The following is a 9,948-nucleotide window of genomic DNA, read 5'->3' on the forward strand; positions in this document are numbered from 1 at the left end:
ACAAAAACGCCCTATACACTCTGCAGGTCGGCCAAGCAATCACGTTAACATATGTAGTACATCGTGCTCGAAGAGTAATGTAGTATCACGCGTCACACATTGCGAATTGCGTAACGCGTGGGCGATTTAAGGCGTCCCACTCGTTACAGAGGGGTTAGCCATAGTTATTCAATCTCATCAGCCACATAATCAACAAAATGCTCAAAATGTCTTGCAGATATGTAGTGGGTGCACCGCTTCTCCGCAGAATGAATAATGCTTCGTGGGTACTTGCACATTTCGCAAAATTATGAAGGTTTATGGCGTACTAGATACCTTGCAACTGTACTTGTGGCAATCTACGCATGCATTGCCTTCCTTGTACCCATCTTATTTTGCGCTGTGTTGCCTTCATTGTTTCACCAACACGCCCAAACTTCGACACTAAGTCGCCCCAAGAAAATTTACAGCGGGCCTTAGAAAAGCCGATCCTCCAGCTTTCGCTGTGACTTTGCCTGGCGCTTTCTTTTTAATTTTCAATATGCTAATGATCAGATCCTCGTTTGACATGTAAAACGTACCCAGAAATTCTTAGTCCTTATTAGTCAGGTACAGGCTGATAGTTGACGCAGTCATCTGCGAAAGGTCTAATCGTTGAAGTCATGCTGACGCAAATGTCACTTATGAAGAAATGAGAAGAATGTATATAAAAACGATGGAAGCCCCAGGACGGAAAAATTACTCGTAGGCCTAATTCACCTTCCAATAAGCTCGGGGTTGAGTAGCGGTAAAAGAAAGGGAGCTATAAAAGATAATCTTTTAGCCACGTTTCTTTTGTCGTGACATTCATTTTCCGCGCTAACTTACATATACCCACTACGGAACTCAGAGTAGCTTCAACCGTGGGCCACTTTGACGGATGAAGTGAAAAACACGGGTTCAGTCTGCAGACAATGTATTCATGCGTGTTGGCAGCTTCATGTTCTCCAGAAACATTTAGTGCCACGATTCCTCTCTTTTTTTTATCGTTGGCGCTGTATGTAATGTTATAGAACGATGAATCGGGCCCTTTTTATCAACAGATCGAATAGCAACATCGGCATGCAGTGGCCGATCGCGCTACATCGGCTTGAGGGCCACTGCCGGTTACAAGGCAATCACAGTCCACATCAGCGTAAACACTAACACACTTACATATACTACGCTCCTGGCAATGCTAAATGAGGAACTACAAGGAAAACTAAATTGTTTCATTGGCACTTCCCTCCGCCATAATTTAAATGAACCTTGTGGAGCAGTTATTTTTGAGCTTGTTTTTATATATTCGTCATTGTACACTCTTGGTCTCTATCTTCTTCTCTGTACCAGTTTTCTGTGCCCTTTCTTGCAGATGAAGAAAACTATGGAGAACAACTTGCAAGGGTTGTAAAATATTTGACTAGTTTAAAACACCGAATGGTTGTTTGTATAGCAACAACGACAAGTACTCAATTTTTTTTTCGAAGCTTCGACTGTTTGTCCAGCCATAAAACTGAGCAGATTTCGAAAATTTCGTTGCCTTATGTACTGGGACATCAGCATTTGCTGTCTACCTTATGTAAGCTTATCCTTATCCCCAGTGAAGATGGCGCATAACCACTATTTGACTTTCACCACGTCAAAGGTCAATTGCCTCAATACTTCCCAGTGTGAACATGGGGTATAAGCTGACTGCAGCGAATAGTGCTGCAAAAAAAAAAAAAACAAAGAAAAAAGAAAGAAAAAACATGTGAGGTAGTGAGTCATGTATTTCTGTTGGTATATTTAAAATTGACACCGTGCATTGTTTAAACAGTGCTTTCCCCCAGCTCTGCTACAGTAGCTGCCTCCGTAAAAGACTGATACCATTAAAATGTTCTGTTCAAGATGTTTGCGGTGTTCCATTCTTCAACGTCATCTATACTTAGGTATAGTATTGAGCTATAGTATATTAGGTATAGTATTGAGTTCTTAGTCGGAACACCGCATTCATGTTTAATGATCGATAACTTGTAATACACCCATATAAATATGACGTATTGAATTTCAATATACTTCGTTCCGCTAGAGCATTTGCAGTTATCAACATTTTCGCGCTCGCCAATGGCGTTTAGCTACTACGATCCTTAATACATAATTTCAGTGTTCCCTCCCTTATTCCTCATGACTGTACATGTGACCTTGTACTTGTGGTGATCATTGCTACTCAACATATTTTAATTCATTTTAAAGTAAATGGGAGTGGTTGATTGCGTTTGCAGCACCTCCCGACATTGTCAGGATCTGTTGGAAGAACTGGTTGATGGCTTTAGAGCGCACAGAAAATAAAGCGTAGAGACGTCTTCCGTGTTCCATCGATCACGCATCTTACGCATAACTTCTATTTCTCGCCGCTGGCATTTGAATATATTGTCTTTTCGCGTGGCTGTGACGGAGAAAATTTCAAAAGTCATCCTGTCAAATAAAGATCCAACTCTTTATTTGGCGGAGTTATGCCTTCAAAGAAGTGATAATTGCAATAAAATGACGACTGCGAGCATAACGTTGGGCCGTCTGAAATTTGCCGCTTGAGTGAAGCGCGTCATTTTAACACGAAAGTGTTTTATGCCGGGGTCCACCACGACTTTCATGACGTATTTCCTTCACGGAAGTACGTCAGCAAAATGAACGCCATCAGATGGCAAAGAACAAAAAAACGATAAGAAAAAGTGCCGTCCACAGGAGTCGAACCCGCGACCTCTCGGCCCGCGTTTAGCCCACTGAGCTACCGCCTAACGCATTACGGAAGCTACATGCTCGCGCCTTTTAGCTTTCACACTGTCCTCTCGCAGTGCTCTTCGATGGATGGATGGAAGCTATGAGCTTCCCCTTTTTAACAGGGCGTTTACATGGGTGTCACCAGGCTCAAAAAAAAAAAAAAACAGCATATCCACGAAGTGAATGATGATGAGTGGGAGAAGCTGCGGAGGTTCATCGGTAAACCGTGAATCTTCCGTGAATTCTGCCCAGTACATCATCACCGACGTGAGATCGGGCGCGTTTATACTAAAGGTTCGATGAGTTATGACGACTTGCAGCTCACTTTAATTTTACATGTACGCTGTGAATTTTCATTGTTTAGAAAACCATTGCTTTAGAAAACATCTGGCGTCTTTCGTTAAGCAGCTGGCGTCTTTTCGTTTTGCTTTAGAAACATCTGGCGTTCTTTCGTTTTGCTTTTACAAAACATCTGGCGTCTTTCGTTGGTTTATTTCATCAATCAACGGCGTTTTGAACAAAATTTTTATTGTTTAATCACGCACAGGAGAAATCTCACCAGGCACTACCTTGGAGGTAAACAATGGCTGCTAATGGGAATGAGAGACAGAAGAAGTCGGCTTTTAGCTAACACTTACACTTCTACTTCTACTAACGTTTCCTACTGGAACATGTCAACGGCTGCTAATGGGGAATGAGAGACAGAAGAATTCGGCTTTTCGTTAACGCGCACGCTGCGAATTTTTTATTGTTCAACAACGCACAGGAAAAATCTCCCACCGGCACCGCATTGGAGGTCAAGATCTGGTACTAGCGTTACGACTGGTTACGCACTACGACTGCTACGACTACGACAACTACGAGGGACGAACGGGTGCCGCCTTAAGGAGCTTCGCCCCTAAAACAACTTCCTTGCCTCAGCAATTACCTCCGGCAACGCGCCGTTGCAACGACCGTAGCAATAGGCGCGTTTGCCACAGAAGTTTCATTTCGTCCACGCTTTCACACACCGCGAGGCGGCGCGTTTATCCCAAGCGAGGTAAGGAAAGCGAGGAAGCCTCGCTCATAGCATCCATCCATATCGAGAAATAGCTCTCCGACGCTCGCCTGGCTGTCGCACCGCGTTCCCCGCACGCCCTGTGAGAATTAACCGCCAGGCTAGAGAGCAGACAGGACGCTCGTCGCGTTTCTCTTCGCGTTTTATGACCTTTGAAGAAGTGCGTATCGTGTGTCAGTGTTTACTATGTGATTGTTGATGCCATCTTTGCGCGGGATTGACCATATGTGGCGTCCACGTATATCTTGACGTCCGTGTGCATCTCGCAATGGTTAAATCATGATCATGGGCGTTAGTTGTTGGTATGGAGAAGTGCCGCCAGGCGTCAACCTGGGTGCGTCCACATCAAGCGGTGCCATACCTGCCAAACAACAGTAGACATTGTACAAGCTCTAATATACCAATGCACTATAAACAATCAACTACTTCTGTGACGACGCATTTCACTTTCGTGTTATACACCGATTCCTATGACGGAGGTATCAGCTATAATTTTTTCATACATACATACTTACATACACACACACACGTACACACATACATACATACATACATACATACATACATACATACATACATACATACATACATACATACATACATACATACATACATACATACATACATACATACATACATACATACATACATACATCTTCATACGCTTCAGCGTCTTCGCTGGCGCTCGCAGTTTCAGAATGTAGTCAAATATTTGCGTCTTGTACGCAATGTCATTAGTAACAGTCAAAAGCTACCGAAGAGGTTCTGATGCATGCGGAAGGGGCCTGCGCCGATAAATAACTACTTTGACAATTCTAGCCGGTGACGCACGCTGACAGTGAAAAAGAAAAGAAACCAGGCGTGTCAATATCACCCGCTGAAAAAGCATCGTCCCTATGCTGCAAAAGAAGCTCGAAAGTGAAAGCATCTGCAATGGTATAAATGAACGACACATGCAAAAGATGTATGCCCATGATTCGATACTGCGCACAATATGGCTCAAGGCGCTCGCGTGGACGACTTCAGGTCGTGCGCGGCACCGCTGGGAAAACGTATTGCCATAGGGTACACCCTTATATTCTAGTGCCGCAAGACGTCGCAGTATCTTGTACGGCACAAGCCAACGTTTTTAGAACCAATACAGTTTCGCAGCCCCGCTCACGTGCCGGCACACGCGGCCGACGCGTGAACTTACGGCGCTGTTGTTCCATTTTGCTTCACTTGCCGTGGCTCCCGGGATCGTATACAGCAACGCACCTTGGCTCTCAATGGCGCGTTGCCGAAGCTAATCGCGGAGGCGACAAGACCTGCCGCAGCGATCTCAGACGCGCGGGGAGCAGCCGCTTGCGACGTGTTGCGAGTTTCTTCTGTTCTCGCTTTCTCCGTTCTCCGCGCGTGATTGTTTGCGAACGGTGATTGCTTCGAAAGTAGCGCTTTCGATTTAGCGCGTGTGGAAGGAACAAAGCTGCAGAATGCCATCTTGATGCGCGTGTTCCACGAGAGCTACACCGGTCATCACTTCTCCGAATAAGGGCAGGGACTTGCAAGAAATATTTCCTTAATGCCAATCCCACCAGAATCGTGAAGACTAACTTCGCTACAAGTCGCCTAACTGAGCGCAGGGAATAAAATCAGGTGCCTTGATCAACCATAGGTCACGTTGTACGCCTTTCTCAAGAAATCAGAATTAATACGACCGAAAATTACCAACGGTCCTCTGTTTTACGGCTTGCTTAGGATGACAAATCTAAATACATGAGCCAGTGTCATTTTCGCCTCCATAGAAGTAATGCGACTGTCGTAGTCATGATCGATCCCGCAACCTTCGGGTCAGCAGCCGAGCACCGTAACGACTGTTCCACCGTGGCGGCTAAACACAGGTTGGCGGCAATGGAATATTCGTGCGAGAGGACAGCTAGACGTGTGAGATTGTAACATTATTATAGGTCACGTTGATTATTTTTTTGAGCTTTATGGAGCATAGATTATGAATGATCGCTTTTTGAAACAGTCAAGGTTATTGACGCCAAGCTAGCATTCTGCTTATCGGCTTATCACCTAGCTAGCATTCTGGCATCGGCCATGCGCAAATTCTTGATGCGCGGACGGACGAGTTCTCTTGATCCTTCGCAGTGCCGAAAATAGGCGGTGATGGCCACATTGTCTTAGTCGGTGACTCTTGGCAGTAGAAAACGCACGCCTTTGCCCGGGATTATTCCCGAAACTCGTGTGGATGACGGCATCTTCATTGTTTCTTACATATCGCTTTTGTGTAATCTATGGCTCCCCAGTAGTAAGGCAACCTGCGCCTGTGCTCATGCATACACTACCCTCTGCGCATCAGGTACGCGTGAGGCAAATGTTCGTAGCTTGAGCCGTGACTGCGCGAATGCATTGCACTTACGACTGCCGTGTTTCTCTCTGCACGAAGGCTCTACATTAGCCTGTGAATGTCGTAATTCGCGTGCTTCACAGATCGGCGCGCACCATGCGGAAGTACTATCTGGATTATCGCTGGCAGCGGCCGCCATTTCTCACGTGATGCGTTGCTTCAACGTGGTCGCTGTTCTCGTCATTCTGTAACGCTGTTTCATAATGATTATTCGGCTTCAGCGACGTGTAAATAAATTGCACCGATATTTCCAATGGGCCATTGAACACAGGTTCGCTTTCCTTCAGGCGCCGCTTTCCGTCGCCGACACAGGAGAAGACAGACATAATAGATAAGGGGTTCAGTGCTGTCATCGTATCGCAACGTGGCAGCTACAGGCAAAAAACAAAATAATAAACGTTTCAGCGGCAGCGAGTTTTCAGCGAACCGCAGATGAGCGTCTCGGCGCGATAATCCAATTGGACACCATGTGGTAAGGCGCGTAGCGCAAACTGTAGGCCATGAAACACGTGAATTGCAGCAGCCTTATTAGTCGGTGATATCGCACTCGAAGCCGTAGGTGGCGGAGAAATGTCCTTGGTGCGTGTGGAAGCTGCATTACTTTGAGAACGAGCCGTCACACATCACGGCGCGAAAGAAAAAGCACGTAACTAAATGCCTAGGACGCGTCCTCGATGCCAGCGTGGCGAGCGCTCCTTCGCTGATATTGAGGAGCCCTAAAGGTGGTCGTTATCGCATCACTCTCTATCGGCTCTCGTTATTGTACTGACGCAGTACTTCACCAGTAGCAGACGGCGACACCACCCCACCAACAAAGAGCACAGTGGAAGAGAATATGTGAGAGGTATCAGCGCGTTTGTGGGGCCGTTTTTGCAAGTGCGTTATTGCATGTGCGTCGGAAACGCAGTGGATAGATCGCCGGGCTCCTACCGTCGTGGACCAAGAGGTCTTGTGTTATGGCATCTTCGACAAATCGCACCGGTGTGCACCGGGGCGGCCTGGTACGCCGTTTAGTCCAATCATCGTAGCGCCTGGGCGCCCCGGTGCACACCGGTGCGAATTGTCGAAGATGCCATTAGATTACCAGGTGACTCGCGTCAATGAAACTTTTTGTTCTGGTTTTAAAGACGATAGTCTTTCTTGGGGATCTTAAACGCAGAAATTTTGGTCTGTCTCTCTGTCTATCTGTCTGTCTGTCTGTCTTTCTGTTTGTCTGACACTGAGAAACCAGCAGATAGTACATAGTACTGAGTTGCATAGCAGTCGACTTTCATCAGGTGCCCTTGGACGAGAAAACATCAAAGATCTGTACGTTCTCGTCGCCTTTTGGTAGATACCGTTTCCTAAGGCTACCTTTTGGCATCTCATCTGCACCTGAGGCATTTCAGCAGGCTGTGTCAGATATTTGACGGTCTCCCACGCGTGCTCATATATATAAATGATATCCTGATCTGGGGCTCAACGAAGGAAGAGCATGATGAGCGCCTGGTAGCAGTCCTGAAAACTGCCGAAACAGCTGGACTAACGTTTAATCCGCACAAGTGCAAGTTTGGCGTAAAAGAGCTACGGTTTCTGGGTGATATCATAAGCGCGAACGGCATATCCCCAAATCCAGAGCTCGTAAAAAGTTTGGTTCAAATGCCAGTGCCAGCATGCAAGGCCGATGTCCAACGTATGCTTGGGGTGTTGAACTACTTTGGAAAGTTCGTGCCGCAGCTATCTGAAAGAACGGCCCTGTTAAGAACTCTTATCAAGGCCAGCTCTGAGTTTGAGTGGACAGAAAACCACGCCAAAGAGTGGAAAAGCATCACGCAAATTCTGACCACCGCTCCCGTGCTCGCAATATTTGACCCACGACGGGAAACAAAGTTGTCTTGCGATGCATCGAAGGACAGCGTCGGCGGCACTCTTCTGCAACGTCACAATAACGAGTGGCGGCCCGTAGCTTACGCATCTCGAGTACTGGCTAAGGCAGAAAAACTGTACGCACAGATAGAAAAGGAGGCCCTAGGAATTTGCTTTCGATGCGAAAAGTTTCACCAATTCGTCTACGCCCAGAAAGTCGCAATTGAAACGGACCACAAGCCACTCTTGTCAATTGCTCAAAAGGAAATTAGTGACATGCCACCTCGCTTTCAACGGTTCTTTTTGAGGTTGTTCAAGTATGATTTTGTTTTGCAGTATATTCCTGGGAAGCACCTTGTTCTTGCTGACATGTTGTCGCGGTCAACTGCTGACAACCAAGACGAGGCTGGTGCTACTACCGACGTGGAAGTTCACGCAATCCAGCTTCTAGGCTACCCTGTCACAGAAGCAACGCAGAAAGAACTTGCAAGCGGCAACGCTCGTGACCGCTACCTACAGTCGGTGATCGCAAGTTTGTCGGTGGGACTTCCAGTACAAGGTGAACTAAAGCCTCTTCAGCAGGAACTCTCATTTGTCAACGAAATACTTTTGAAGACGTCGAAAGTTGTTTTTCCGAAAAGCATGCGGCAAACTATGCTTGAAAAAATCCATGCAGGTCACCTCGGCATGCAAAAATGTAAAGAAAGTGCCAGACGCCTTGTGTTTTGATTGCTAAATGGTGCAACTTTGTCCTACATGCCGCAAGTACGCTTACAAACAGCCCAAGGAACCGTTTCAAATGCGGCCCGTGCCAGGTTGTGCATGGCATGGAGCTGGAGCCGATATTTTTTCGTTTGAGGGGTACTCGTACATCGTTGTCTTTGACGCCTTATCAAACTTTCCGGAAGTTCAGAAACTACCTGACATGTCGGCGCAATCAACCACTGCAGCACTGAGCGCTATTTTTGCCAGATTTGCGTGCCCGTCGAAGTATGTACTGATAACGGCCCACAATTTTCCAGCCATGAATTTTTTTTTCTAGGAGGTACGACTTCAGGCACGTCACTTCAAGCCCTCATTATCTGCAGTCAAACGGGCTTGCGGAAAAAGGTGTGCAGGTTGTGAAGCGCATCTTGAAAAAAAAAAAACTGCAGCTTCGGGCGACGACTTCTGGCTGGGCCTGCTGGCCTACCGCTCTACCCCACTGGAGGATGGGCGACCCCCTGGTGAACTACTGCAAGGAAGGCGCCTTCGCGCCAACCTCCCGGACTTCAGTGCGGTGACCGCAACCGACGTCAAGAAGTACAGCCAGGCCCAAAGGGGAAGACCTTTGCCTCCTCTGCAGAAGGGTGTCGTCGCGAGGCTCAGAGACGCTGCATGGTTCCGAAAAGCTCAAGTGGTGGGTTCACCATATCCAAGGTCCTACCTTGTCAAAACTGAGGACCAGAAGCTGCTCAGGCGCAGCCGTCGTCACCTACTTCAAAGTGGCGAACGGTTCATCGAGGAAAGCGACGACGACATTGATACCTGCTCAGCGGACAACAATGTTGGTGGCCATCCGACAGTGGCAACTTCAACCTCGCCAGTGAACGGCCGACGTCGCCAAGTTTCGACGTCAGGCGACCCTTCGCCACCTGTGGTGCGTCAGTCAACTCCACCACCGACGCCAGCTTTGAGAAGGTCGACTCGAACCGTGAAGCCGCCACAGCGTATTCATTATGACAAGGACTTTAACCAAGTGTCTGATATCATTTTTTGAAGTGCCATGTACAGGCGCGTGCAAAAGTATACGGACCACAGGATCGCGTGGCAGAATGCATCGACGCGCCATCTAGCGACGCTGTGCCTGCTGTCGAGAGCACCACTGAAGCAGCGGTGCGCATGCGCGTCCCTACGTATC

This window comes from Rhipicephalus sanguineus, chromosome 8 (genome assembly GCF_013339695.2).
Source record: "Rhipicephalus sanguineus isolate Rsan-2018 chromosome 8, BIME_Rsan_1.4, whole genome shotgun sequence".
Lineage (NCBI taxonomy): Eukaryota > Metazoa > Arthropoda > Arachnida > Ixodida > Ixodidae > Rhipicephalus > Rhipicephalus sanguineus.